Source organism: Nicrophorus vespilloides, unplaced genomic scaffold (genome assembly GCF_001412225.1).
Source record: "Nicrophorus vespilloides isolate i.1.1-1 unplaced genomic scaffold, Nicve_v1.0, whole genome shotgun sequence".
NCBI classification, from domain to species: domain Eukaryota; kingdom Metazoa; phylum Arthropoda; class Insecta; order Coleoptera; family Silphidae; genus Nicrophorus; species Nicrophorus vespilloides.
In genome coordinates, this window is record NW_017099811.1 from 34,842 (window position 1) to 50,500 (window position 15,659).

Sequence of the window (15,659 nt, forward strand, 5' to 3'; positions counted from 1 at the left end):
CCCTTAAGATAATTTCATCATCGACCACTCGTATGAAAGCTGAATGTCTCACCTTTCCAACGAGCCGACCTTCATCATCGTGATATCATCAAGTCGCCTGCTATGAGCTGCAGAAATTGAAAAAACAGAGAAACTACGTTTCTTTTTCACTCTTTTCAGTTCATTGTGGATTTCTCGACAACCCCTTAAGATAATTAAATCATAGACCACTCGTATGAAAGCTGAATATTTTGTCTTTCCAACAAGCCTACATACATCTTCGTACTGTCATCAATTCGCCTGCTATTAGCTGTAGAATTTGAAAAAAACACATACTTAACGTCTTATACATAACAGAGAACTGACGGTTTTCTCGTTTTTTTTGCAGTAAATGCAAAGGGCTGCACTACTTAGGTCCATTTTTATATATATGTACATAAATGTGTAAATAATTTGGTTAAAATATAGATAAATTGTTTGTCAACATGTAGGAATCAATAATATGGAAGCAGACTTTGACGGTTTAGCATAATGCTTGAATTAAAATAAATTTAAATAATAAATATTCGGAGTGAAAGCAAGGCAGGGAAGGAGTGTTGGCTACGTGTAGTTTATTTGTGCATAATTTAATGTCCACAGGGTGGGTGACAAAGAGAAAACTAACGTAAATAATAAAACAGGACAGAGAAAAAGAGAAGAAGAAATAAAAAAAAACAGCAAACAAGGAAATATATGAGCCTAATTTTTATGCATCCGGGAAACGCGCCGCCCGGAAATACAGAAGGCCGCTAATGAACGTGCCGGAAAACAGAAATAATGGTCACAGACCGCCCCCCTCTCTCATACGATTTAATTAAACCGGAGTTGTCCCGATCAAAAATACCGAAATATGTTTAGCATAAATAATTAGCAAGGCTCATTATATCGAATGAGCACAAATTTCCACGCACGCCAAAGGGTACATAAACAAGTCCGCGAGGAGGGGTTGGTGATCATTAATTATGTTTTTGCAATTGGATGCGAATATATCATAACATATCGGACGCATGAATGCAATTGGCCGCCCTCAAAGAGTCGCTGACACAAATCCGGTTAGATACAAATCATGATTTTCAATGGAAAATTATTAATTAATAAACGTAAATCTAAAAAATCTTATGACCTGGCAGCGACTGTGGACAATAATATATTGAATAGTTAAATCCCCTTGTACAACAACAACATTACCTAATTGAAACCGGTGGCAAACGCAAGCCCGACAACCGACAATTGAAATCCCGACGTTCGAAATCTCAACTGTATCAAAATACCAACTATATCGAAAATGTCTACAATAATATTTTTAAATTATTATTAATAATAAATAATAACAATTAATTATCTAATTGTATTTCAGATAATTTCATAATGTTAAGGTTTATTATGAATAATTCAACATAATCAAATAAATTAATAATTTATTGTTATTACTAATAAAAGTGTAGCACAAGGTGACTACGCTTCGAAATAATTTAAAAATGTTATTGTAAAAATATAGTCGATATAGTCGAGATTTTGATATAGTCGGGATTATGGTTGTCGAGATTTTGATACATTCAGGATGTCGAAGGTCGGGATTTCGAACATCGGGATTTCAATAGACGGTCTTTCGGTTGTCGGGCTTACAATATAGATCCGATTGAAACAGTATTAATAAAAAAAAGAATACTTCAGGTACGTACACACCATATACCAGGGCAATCTTTTTTGGGATGTTTGGATCAGTGATATTTTCATTTTAAAACAGTCTTTTAGTAAATAATAAGATACATTTTATTAAGAAAATATTTACAAAACGCTTTTAAAATTTTAATTATTATTATAAAAACTAATCAAATTCAAATTATTATAAAAACAAATTGAATGAACTTGAATAAATTTGCGGACAAAAACAAAGTATCTATTTACAATTTATTCTCAAAATATTCGTTTCATTTTTATACTTTTTCTTTGGAACTATAGTGGATCAATCTGTGACCCGCAGGTCATAGGTTGCCGACCTCTACTATAAACGATTTGTTTTAGAAAACATATGCTACAATTGATATGTAAATAGTGTATAAGCACCATTAAGTTAAGTTCTAAACGATCGTGATTTCTTTACCAATTACATTATACGCGCTTCATGTTGGAAAAATTCGTGGATTTAAACGAAATCTCTACCATTTATTGGTATAATTTATACGAAGAAATAGGTAGTTCAGTGTATGACGGCGTCCATTCTAAAGAAGGGGATTAGGAAAATCCGGACCGACAAACGTCTCGTGAAGTATTCCCAGGCTTAAGGACACTCCATCCGCGGGATGCAAGCGAAATAAATTTTGTTTTGCAAATTACGCAAATTTAGTTGGAGACGTTGCGAGGCGCGTGATACGAAAATCCTAATAGACATCGTGTATACGAGATGGCGTGGCTCGGTTTGGGCCTCTGCCTAAGGCGGTACGTGATCTGCAAGACACCGAAAAAAAAACAGAGGAGAAGGAAGAACGCCGCCGAGGAGAAATAAATGAATACAAAAGAACGTCCGAGATTTTTATCTCGAGCAAATTATGGAACCATCGCTTTATGAAAGTTTACTACAAGTAAGAAGAGCACTTTGTATTTGTCGTTCCAATTCCATGTAAAATACTAGCGAACTTTTAGGCCAAATAAATATCCTCCTGTTTTTTTACAGACAAAGACAAGAATTTGTGGAAACGCTACAAATTGATCTCGCTAATAAATAAATATATTTTCAAGAGCTTCTGTGTTGCGTAACTATGAAGAGATGCGGTCTGAAAAAGCTCTCAAAAAAAAAATAATGGTATGTGTATATAGTACATGGCTAGGAGTGAAGCAGTAAAAGAAGTGAACACTAATTTGTCCGTCGTCCTAATTGCACTGAACTGATGGACGTCTAGTCCCTTCGTAAATAGGGCCTGGCGTGAACAAGAAAACCTTTTGCGGCGAAGCAGCAACAACAACAATAATAATAATAACAGCATTCCTTACACCCAAAGGGCGTTGTATGAAACTCATCACAGAACTATGCATAGCCATTCTGCTAATAACTAATTACACATAGCCTGAGAAAACCTTGGCGGCATTCCGCAACGTATCCTCGGTCCACACAATCCTTCCCACGTATACAAGCCAGGATCGATTAAAATTTCACTCATCAATTATCCAGTCCGGTCGCTCGTATTTACATTCATACAAGCTATCCCTATATTGTCCAACCTATCATTAACAAACTTTCCATAACCCGTCGGCAACTACTTAAAATTTGATTCGACTAAAAACGAATAGTATATAATTATTATAAAGACATTTCGTTTTCTTATCTGTAATTTAACTTTAATGAACGGTTTTCAAGTTGTTGTGAGATTTTTTATTCAAATAATTAATCCACCCATGTCACAGTTTTTTATTTCTAAATTTGTCAATATTCTACCAATTTCAGGTAATTAAAACTGTGGTGCTCACTCCAGCCCTTAGTTGGTATTCCGGGAAGGTCTGATAAGGGTACTACCTTCTTAGGATATATAAGCTGCAAAATATCTGTAACCGCGCTCTTTCTCTTGTACTCTACTCTTCTCTTCCGCTTTTCTTGTGTCTTAATACCATGTAAGGTTATCTGTATTATCTCGTGTGTTGGCCCTCGGCCCTCGGACTCTCTATACTGTAAGAAACCTATGTTTTTCTATGTATGTCTGTAGTGCAACTAGCCATGATTATCACAAATAAACTTATAAGCGAGCATTTCCAAAAAAAACTATCTACGCTATCAATAACTATTTCATATTCATGATTAATTTATTGTAAAATATTTGCAACAAACCATTTCCGCGGTAAATTCAAAGATATTCTATAGTTTGTTAAAAAATATGGGACGAGACAGAAATACAATAAAATTCTTTTTACTTTAAAAAGTGGTAAACAGAATGTTTCCAAAATATAAAACGGAGGCATCTTCAAAATATTAAACATGTGTAAAATTCAGAACGCGTAGCTCGGAATGCTACAGGGAATTCTACTAGAACCAATAATCCTAAACTGTGTATAGAAAATAGTTGGACGCAAAAAAAAAAAAACGTTAACTCCGCACAAGCTAGGCCCTTGTTATGCAACGCGCAAACCGCGGGGGATGAGAGAAGAGCTCGGAATGAAAAAAAAAAAGAAGCAGCAGAAAAACACATACACAGAGGGGTTGCACAGGATCGTTTGTGTTCGTATGTGTTAGGGGGGTTGTTTGTTGCTAGCGGCGGAATTGCGAATTTAAAATTCGTGAAGCGTTGTCCGTACTAGAAGGTTAAAAAGCTGATTAAAAAATCATCTATCAAAAGGGCGTGTACATATTTTTATCGGCCCTTAAAGCATACAAAGGCAGAGTGGCGGCAAATGAAAACAAAAAAAAAACAAGAAGATAACAGCGTGTGATATAAATTAATTTATTTTTAATTATGCACATTTTGCAGGTCTTTGTGTGTATGTGCTTTGGGGTGGCTTTTCAAATCTTTGTTTTTTTTTTTATAAATTTTGTGTATATATAGTTTTGTTCGACAGGCAAGATTCCTGGCGATGTTTGCTGCCGGCTTGCATAGTTTAGTCTGCTGAATAGTTTCGCATACTGTAGTTTTTGCCCATCGAACCCTAATCTTAATTATCATTCCCGACTCCACAATATTGATGGTTATGGATGTAGCTTCTTTTTTTTGTGTAGTCATTGCTTCACTTCAGGAGATAATTGCTGAAATGCCATCGATTCCCATCCATTAACATCAGATGAAGTCTGCAAAGTAATTATATATAAATTCGCTTATATATTCGATATAAAGCCGATTTGCGTTCGCCTGAAACAAAAAGATCCACACCGTCGCTTTTCGCTTCTTACCTCATCCACTTTCATCAAGCTCAACTTCCGGGACAAGTTAGGATCTGTTTTAATTAACTTAAGGGCCGATCCTTGTATCGCTAATTAATAATGGAAGATGAAGAGAAAAAATAAAACGAAAACAACTTGATTGATTTATATTGAAAGGAAGGAAACAACAAAGAATCGACTATCATATTTCAGCTAATCATCATCTTGGTATGGCAAACGCATCGCTTGATGAATCGTAGTCATGCCGTTATAGAGCTTTTCTATTCAAGAAGCTCAAAGCTCATCCTCGAGCTCGTTTCCTTATCTGCGAAGATACACCACTATTCGGATACTTTCTATAGAGATACAGAACTAAATGGATTAAGATCCCATTAATATTTGATGCTCGGGTTTCGTTTTATGTCCGTAGCTCCTTTAGCATTGTTCCGTTTTATAACAGTCCTTCTTCTCTATGTTAAGAGTTTCTCCGATGCTCTACAAACCGAAAACTACTAATTAATATGTTTTTGATTTTACGTCGGCGAACTCATTGTTATTGCGTAAGCTTGTTTCCCCAAGTTCCTCGGATTGCCTTAGATTTACAGTTCCCAACCGGAACTTTCCTCTGTGAGTCATACATACACGTATACAAATACATATATATAAAGGGAATATTTCATTGCTGGCAAAGTTCCATTTTCTGCATCAACTTTGTATTTCATTTTCTTCTCAGTTTCTTATTAATCGCTTTATTAGTTTCACTCAGTCGCAGCAAAAGGAATTGTTTCTGAAACACTTGCTTCGATTACATTCATAAATCAAACATCCACAAATAACATGTTCAATATAGAAATGTACTAAAATATTATTTAAACTAACAAAAATTTGAAAATCTCTGTATTTTGTTTTGTGGATTTCAAAATGCGGATGGTAATAGAAGTTTTGCTGTGATTCTGTCAATTTGCAGTGAATTTCAGGAAGGGAAATCTGGTTGGAAAATAAAAGAGGTTCCTGTAGGTCGTAGGCATCGTGTATTGTTAAAGTTAGGGTTTTATGAGCAATGATAGGACGTTAAGTAGGGTTAGTTCGGACGGAATGAAGTTAGTTTGCGTGAGGGTTCGCAGTTTGATGTGGTGGCAAACGGCAGGTAATGTTGATAAATATTGCAAGTGTTTAGAATTGTGGTTGAATAATTCAGTATATTAAAGAGAGTGAGAGGCGGCAGTCTTAAGTGCGGCCGTCCCCGAATTCTAAGCTCGCAGACCCGACTAAAGTGAGCTTAATTAACACGAGACAACACACCCTGTAACATCCGAAGGGGGCGGCGGCCGTAGGAACAGTTACATATCTGGCAGCGGCGCCAAGTGGGACGCGGTGGAGGCGGCGGCGGCAGCGGAGAGTAGTGCTGAGTACGGAATTAGATGGTGCGGACAGAAAGCTCCAGCCATAACTTGCGGCCACCCTGTTTGTCGATACCGGGGATTCCCGGGAATCGTGGAATAGCTTAATGCCGCCACCCCTCTTGAAACGGGTTACGGTATTCAAATCTCCGCACGAATTAATCCTTTCCACTTCTTTTCTCATCATCCTTAATTTCATTGCTATAGCGCGATTTATTGCCTTTCAGGTTATAAATCTCATCATGTATACGACATTAATTGTTCCAGTTTACTTTAATAGCCTCTTTACTTTCCACACTTTAAGACATCTTAATAAGAATACGTTAATATTTATTAAGAAATTCAGCTTCTGTATATTTTACATCCTCTTTATATATTGAACCCTAATATCCAGAAGATCAAATACGAGATGCGAACACATATTCTCTGAGTTCATTTTCTTTACGGTCTATTTTCTAGCTAGAAGTCAAAGAAAACATTTCCATAAAATAATATCATTATTTTTCCAAGACTTTCCCAGTGCGTCTATCTACAAATAACAAAGTTCGTTATTTTCAACGAAATCCCAGATCGGAGAAAAAATTACCTTTCACAACATGCTATATCAAACGATAATTCAAATTCCTACGCAAATTCAAATCGAACTAAAAAAAAAAGTATTACATTTCCATTTCATTTCAAAAGTAAAAGAAACTTTAATTTAAAACCAGATTTTAAATTAATACTGCTATGTAAATCTTTCCAATTTCATACATCAATATTTTTTTCAAATAATATAATTTTATTTAATTTAATCATTCTTTTACGTAATTATAGAATTATATAACATTTTAATTAATTTTTAAAATAATTTAATAATTTTTATATTTCAATAATTGTTAAGATATAATGTATCTTAATAAGACAAATTTTTCAGTTGAAATATATATGTTTATAATAATTCAATTTAAAGGGTAGAAAGGATGCGTGTAATAGAATACGATTTGAAAAATCTTATAAAAGTCCTTTCGAACATATACGATATTATATATTATTGCTTAAATTCTTTGCTCGCAGGATGCTGCACCTATTGAAAGCAAAAATATTTCTCGATGTAAATATGTACCAATAAAGTTCTGGAATATGCAATAAACGTACTCTTCATTCCATTTATCTGCCATATTTACACTTGAATATCTTGCAAAGAGGATGAAAAGTAGACAAAGGCAGGAAGGTGTATCGCATATGGAACATCTATAGAATAGGAAAGGAGCCGTCCTAGAAAAATGTACCGATGCAGTTATGAAGTTTGAACGCTCTTTCCGTCGCGTCTCTCCTCACCATAGTATCAAGCTACTGTGGAAATCCCAGCAACGCCCATCTTTCTTTATATTTTATTCATTTGTTTTAGTAGATTAGATCTAAGGTTTTACCGAGCAAACTAAGTTTCATTATGAAAACCATTACTTCCGCTCGAATTCGGCTTAGGTCTTATTCGTGCATGCATTACGTCCTCGTTGCGTAATTTGTTTCCCTCGCTTTTCAATGAATTAAGATATTAGAGGAAATAATGAAAACACCTCCCGTTTTCATTTAACGTCACTAAATTTAATAATATTCATTAAGAATATTTAAGTAATTCATTTTATTCTTTTCGGTTGAAAAAAACTTCATTATCTAAGAGACAAATAAAGATTTATTATTAAATAATTTCATTATAAGTCAAGTAAATTTTATTTTTTACATAAAAGAATAAATGTACAAATTTGTAATTATTTAAGAATTTATTGATTTAATTATCTTAAAGTGTTTGAAGTAGTGTGTATTTCAATATCAACTTAACGCATTGAAGAACATCAAGTATATTTATGATGCGGATATATTCGTCATAATAAAAAAACAAAAAAACGCAGACGTTTCTCTATTACTATTATTCGAGATTATAATTATGAGCATCAATTAAATTAATGATGCGAATATATTCGTCATAAGCAACTTATACTAATTAACCACTTAATGGGTTAGGATTAATTTGATAAACAAAATACTGTATTCGAGTGCAAAGGAATGCAGCAAAAAAACGCAGACGTTCTTGAAAATACGCACTATATATGAAAAGAAGAGTAGTAAATTCCTTCTCGGGTCTAGACGATAATAAAAAATAATTTATTCGAAATAAACATCGACAAGGAATAAAAACTGTATATATTAATTCCATTTCTCGGAAATACGCACAAACATGAATGAAACGTAGTAAATTTATGAATGAAAAGATGTGTAGTAAATTCCAGCACGAGTCAAGATAATAAAAAAAATAATTTATTCCAAATAACATCGATAAGAAACTGCACACATTCTTTCGATGTCTGGCCTATTTTTATATTCATTACATTCTTTTCATTTTAAATTATTTTCTTCAAACAAATTGCGTAAAGCCGTTGCATAATCAATTGTAAATGCAATTCGTTCAATTAATTATACTTACGTAAATTAAATGCGATACGATACTTGACATATTTTTTATCAAGCAAATATACATATCCCTCGTTTTACACGGTACTTTCTTTACACGTTTTTGCTTTTACACATAAATATTTGCATACTCTTCGATTTACACGGTTTTACATTTAAAAAAATTACAATTTACAAATAATTAGTTTAATGATTCATCATTACGAAAGTGTGAAGCGTTTTGTCGCACTTGTTTCATGATCAAATCTATATCATATCTACATAATATTGGAGACAGTAAAAAAAGTAAACAATTTATAATTAAATTTGATTATTTCCATGGCATGTTATGTAACACATCTATGAGAAATAAGAATGTCAACAGTAACATTGGTGTTCGCGTTTTGCGTCCATTAAGTATTATTATGCAAAGTGCAAAGTTTCCTATTATTATATATATTTATTAATTTAAATCTCTACAAAAAAAATTCAATAAAATTTTAAAATTAATATAAAAATTACTATTACATTACTATCAATATATTTGACTATATTACATCAATAATGATATAATTATCTTATATTTAACCTTTTGCGGATGGAAATTTATCAAGGACGTATTTTCAACTGTTTTTTTATTATGAAACTGATTGTAAAGGATATGGCGGATATATCCGCCTTATCGGCCAAACCTATCCCAAATATATCAATTTTAAAAGAAAAATTCAGTTATACTAATTCATCGTAACATATAGATACAATATTTCTGGATGTAATCGCAAACCGATCAATTATGCGCCAATTGTGTGTATATGTGCCGTTTTTTTTTTTCATTGCATAGAGTTGTTTTCGAATGGGGGTCTATTGTGATGCAAAATAACGTTGAATTGTGTATGAAAATGCGACCGCGGGTAAAACAATTACAATTATCTGCGGGGGTGTGAGACATTGGGGCATGGGTGGGCGAGAGGGCGTTAGTTCAAAGGATGTAATACCAGTCTGTAATTAAAATAATTATGTAGATTCGAAGCTAAACTACACATGCAGACACACACGTGCAAATAAATACATCCACATAGGCAGTTAATAAATCATACTTTGGTTGATAACAACTTGAGGATTGGTAGCACCACGTGTGATTGCACCGACTTCGGATGTTTGGAAATGCAACATACATTTAGTACTAGGCGATGATTAATAAATCAGCGCCCTTTAATCGAAGACGGGCGCACATCTAGCGCCCTCCTAACGGCGCGCCGTGCACATAATCATTTTAGGGAAGGCTTGACGCAAACCTCGTTACGTAACGGCGCGTCGTACGTGCAAAGATACGCAAAGACCGCCTTTAATTAATATGATTCGTTGAAATTAATTAAGGTTTGCGCTGCGGATAAGTTAATTAGCAGGGCGTACCAACACACATATATATATATATATATGTGCACATGGTTCATAATGTACAAATCATTAAATTTTGTACCCTCATAGAATTGCTCAATCATCAGAACTTAATTATAACTTCTTAATTATTATCTTCCTACCTTTTCCAAGTTCAACTTTTGATTACATTTTTTTCTGCCATTATTCTCATTACCAACATATTTTTTTCTGGTATATATCGCAAGCCCGACAACCGAAAGACCGTCTGTTGAAATCCCGACATTCGAAATCCCGACTGTATCGAAATCCCGGCTATATTAAAATCCCGACTCTTGAAATCTCGACTATGTCAAAATTCCGAAATTTATAATAATAAAAGACACTGTCGGGATGTGGATACACTCGGGATTTCGGTTGTCGGGCTTGCGATTGTCACCGATTTTTTTCTACACAGTATTGAAAGATTAAAGAAATAATTTTATATACTTTTTATATGTATATAGAAAATGTATATAGTTATCATGGAAAATCGATACATAAATTGCTTAATACAATGAATATAATATACTATGATCGTGAAGGAGAATGCTTCTAAAAAAAGTTATTGCTTAATAAAGTTATTTTACACAATGAATCCTTAAAATCCTTAATAAAATTCTGCACAATTTGTACTAAAAATTGTTAATAATATAAAAATGAATGTACTAGATAGAAATAATGTGGTCGTCGAGAAGAGCAGTTTATGTCGAGGAACGCAAGTGTGCAAGGAAAATACATATCGTTCAGATAATTGACGTTACGTTGGACCGCATATGCAACATTGGTGTGGGACTCCCCCGCGGGGTGCGCTTACATAACATAAAGTAGTTGGCCTAGATTTAAAATGGATTAGATGGTGCCGCCTGGGGAAGAGGAGGAGTAGTAGTAGGAGTAAGATAAAGTTGTAATATTTCTTATGGAAAAAGACTTGCAGCGACCTTGGGTTGCGTATTTTATCATGCCGAGAGTTTTACGACCCTTTGCAATGTGCAATGTTTACCACCCATGACCACATGTAAATATATACCATAAAATGCTATCGCAACCCCTAAAAACCTTTTGAGCGAAGGGTCAAGTTTAATAAATACCTCAAACTAACCTTTTCTTACCTCAGGAATTTTTTTCACAAGAATTCATTGAGGGGTTGATTTTTTTTTCTAGCTATTTTTCTTAACTTTTTCACTCGTAAAATAATCCACTGATATATGGAATGAGATATAATCGAAATGCAACCCTTGTACTAATTATATTGATTTACAACCCTCGCGCTCTTCTTAATAAATTTACTTTACCCGATGCGACCATGCGGAAGCGGCACAAGGAATGGAACGTGTAAACACAATTATACGAAAGATTCCCAAAAAAATTGAATATGAACGCATTTTGCACACAATAAGAAAGCAATAAATCTTCAGTTTAATGAGAGATCTTCAAATACAAGCGGGCGACTTAGCAGCAGAGATTTATTCACAATTGAATGGATGCTTTTGTATCTACGTTGTTATCGTCTCTAACTGCTTGAGACAAAGGAAGGTGAATTTTGTTATAAGAGTCTTCACAAATGCCCAATTAAACAAACAACCGTATTTGTAACGTTCGAATCCATTTAAGTTTGTTTTTTTTTTTGAAAATGCTTGCGTTTTTAATTTAGCAATTTGCATAAAAATTAGCGTAAATCGTCGGAGGGTTGGAAAAAAGTTCTTAGAAAGCGCTTTAACTGTTTGCCCTTTCCCTCGGCTTAACTTGAAACATAATTTATATCAATTTCGTGAAGTTTGTTTGGTCGCAGCTAACAAAACTTTTCCGTATACGAAAACCAAACACACTGAATTAAAAAAAATTTAAATAAAGAATGATAAATGTAAATGATATGTGGCATTAAAACTCGAGTTCTACAAACAAATTAATTTCGCTAAATTTTCCAAATGGATGTAAAATTTATACATTCAAAAGCAAAACATTTTTCAATTGGATTAACATACCGAATTTTACGCACAGTTGTTTTTTTTTGTAAACTTGTTTTTTTTTTTCGAATTTTTCATGAAATTAAAAACTGCAACTAAAATGTTTGCATAACCAAAAAAAATATTAACTTGTTTCCCATTAGTCAATTAGTTTTTTTTTTGAAATATTATATTTTTTGGATGAAAATTAAATTGAAATGTAATATTTTTCTATACTTATACATAATAAAATTTCTAATTTAAAATAAATTACTAGGGCAATTATGATTATATTTTACATTAAATTGTACATTTGAACATTCATTAAAGTAGTTCACGATAGACAATGAAATTAATTTTGTATACTGGGACAGTTTTAGTTCAGAGTTGTTTAACAGATGTGTATATTAATAATTATCTTAATTGCTAATTAAAATGGAATTAACAACTAATTGTTTATACAGTTTCAGCTTTAGCTTTGGTATTTTTGGGGTCAAAAGTTTAGAATTTGGAAATAATATGAAAATTAACTAAAAGATTATTTTGTCTCATTTGAATACACTTAAATATATATCTTAATATAAATAAAAAATAATCAAATTTTACATAATTGAACATAAAAATAAAATTAAGATAAATATTGCTGATTTAAAGAGAAATATATGGTATGGACTTGGTGGCAATCGAAAGCCCGACAATCGAAATCCCGTCTATCGAAATCCCGGATGGCTCAAAATCCCGACAATATCGAAATAACGAATATGTCAAAATCTCGACTACCATAATCAAACAATCTAAATCCCGACTATATCGAAATCCCGACAGTGTCTTTAATTATTATAAATTTCTACAATAACATTTTCATGGTAGTCGTGATTTTGATATTGTCGGGATTATGACATAGTCGAGATTTCAAGCGTCGGAATTTTAATACAGTCGAAATTTCGAACGTCGGGATTTCAATAAAGGGTCTTTCGGTTGTCGGGATTGCGATATAGATCCGTATAGACTATATTGAAGTACCGTTTTTCTTGTAAGCTTCTAAAAGCTTTACGCGTTGTTTTTGGAGATGGTGAATTAATTAGGAAGTGGGGAAAAAGCTTGGTCTGAATATAACTTTCCATTATGCAACGGAGCTTCGAGTGTCGACGTGGATGGAGATAAACTGTTCTCCTTTATTTTAGTTAAATAAGAAAAATATTGGAATTCATCTCGCCCGTGCGCTTCAGATCAGAAGTGTTTGCAGTCGAATCATATTTCAAGTGTGCATCCAACCTGCAATTGAAACATCATGCATTATTCGATACGTGCCCTTCGGTGGGAAAACGAGGGATGATGGCTTCCGCTTGGATTAAACCAAATTATGAATGACATTCAAGCAATGCACAAAACACACAAACGGAATGCAGAGTATTTGTTTTAATGCGGACATTCGCTTTGTTGCAGGAGCTTTGCACCTCTCACCCTCAGCTACAGTTTCGTAGTCTGTGCGGCAGATAGTTTACACAGAGCAGGACAAGAGTTTCCACGAGGTGAGTTTTCTTATTTATTCGCTCCTTTACGTCTTGAGAGAAAGCCATAAAAGTAACACATGTAGGGATAAGAATACCAGCAGCCTCCTAAATAGACATTCTATTACAGCACAACGTGTTTTGCAGATTTGCCGTTTCGTGCACAATTTTTTTTTGCTCTGTACACAGTTACAACCCTCGCATCTTCTCTATTTACCTCCCCTTCTTGTTTTATTTTCTTCCATTTTATTCACCCGGATTCTAATTTATATTTAGATACGTGTGGGGGATAGGACAGAATCCAGGACCTTTCACACATTTTCAACCCCATGATGTGAAAACTTCAATTCAAGTTGACATTTTGTTGTTGTTTTTTTTCTGCGACCCGTTGTGATTTAATTAATTAACGGCGCATCGATGGGGCGGCAGGATGAAATATTTTTGTTTGCTCTGCGGATTTCGATGATGATGATGTTTTTTTTTATTCCTTCTCTGTTTATTTTATTTTTTTTTTTTCAATTTTCCACCAACACATTTATACCTACTACGCACACACACACGCCCTTCATCTCGTTGGCTCTTTCATCATCCCGTTGACAAAATAACAGGCAATCTGCTTATGACAGATCCTAAATATCACACGTTCCCCATATCACCATCACGAGCTTATTATCAACTAGTCATATTCATCCTATACACAATCAAATCAATGATTCCAATACTAGTTAACATTTGTTATCTTATAACTGAAAACATAAACGTATCTTAAATTATCAATGGAAATAATATTAATACAATAAATTACATAACTCTTTTTTTTTGTCCTTCATTCTTTCAATCAAAAATATTAATTTTGTTATAATTTGAAAATGATAGTGCTGATGTTTGGATCATCGATAAAATTTTATCCGATCAAAATTTGTTTATAACAAATATTTGTTTATTGAATAATGCATAATCGAAATACTGTTTGTTAATAATCCTTAGACGATCGATGCAATCGAAGGTCCTTCAAAAGGACTTTCCGAACCCATACTTTTTCTAACACACACACACATCATTTCGTCAACATACATCGATCGTCCTGAAACTCATTTCATACGAATGCTCCAATAAACACAAAAACCGTAACGAAATCAGAAACAAACAAAGTGCACTAGGTAAAACTAGAAAGAGAGCGAATGAAAAATGAAATCTCAGATTGTGCGATTCATTTTCGGGCAGAAACAAATAAATAAAGTTACACAGAGGGAATGGAGGAAAACAAGAGAAGAAGAAAAAAAAAACATTGAAAACGAACTATAAATAAAGCGAAACGTTCAGTGGCAATATTGTGTTTCTGTTTTGGAGAGTTCTTAATTTATAAAGGGTTTCTTGTATTGTCCGCTTCGCATCATCAAAAGCACAACTTCCAAATCAATAATGGTTAATTCCAAACAATTCGAATTTACTTCATTTGCAAAACAATACATTTCTTCGAAACTAATTAGTATTATTAAAGATGTAGCTTAAATAGTCCTTTAGATTGTTTGCTTTTTTACTTGAAAAAGGAAGCAGATACTGTGCAAGTTCATAAAGTTCGATTATCCGTAATACAGGTGGTTGCGACGCGCACACACGTTATGGTCTTTACACTGTGGATTTTAGTATCGTCTCTAATCGCCTAATATCCTGTTCGCAGATTCGTCCTCTTGCAGGACGAGTAAACGTCCCATGAAGAGCTTAGCTATGATGGCGTTTCTAGGGCAAATCTTCTTCGCTGTTGGAGTCCTGTCTTCAGTCGTTATATCAGGTAATTATGAGCGTAAAAGAAAATAATTGTAAATAGTAATCATAAGGTAAATGTAGACTGTGAAGATAACAAGCAAAAGGCCTTTACAGAAGGCTGCTTGAATTATATAGAAAAATACTAATTTTAATTTTATTTTTAACAAAAAAAATGTAATTCATTGAAAATTAATTCAATTGTGAGATTTTCAATCATCTAAACTTCTTAATAATTAATGTAATTTTATTTCAATCTTGATTATATATAAATTTTATAATAAATATTTTTTTATATTTATCTAAAAACGTTATAAAAGTATGTAAATAT

At 33.4% G+C, this 15,659-nt stretch overlaps 1 long non-coding RNA gene across 1 annotated transcript in view; it reads left to right on the forward strand.

Annotated features, from left to right (window-relative positions):
• Nucleotides 1-15,354, forward strand: part of LOC108565668 — a 33,507-nt gene extending 18,153 nt beyond the window's left edge. Inside the window, exons 2-3 of the long non-coding RNA XR_001891181.1 lie at nt 13,500-13,585; nt 15,246-15,354. This is a non-coding gene — a long non-coding RNA (uncharacterized LOC108565668). The remainder of the gene's footprint in view (nt 1-13,499; nt 13,586-15,245) is intronic.
• The last annotated feature ends 305 nt before the right edge of the window (nt 15,355-15,659 follow it).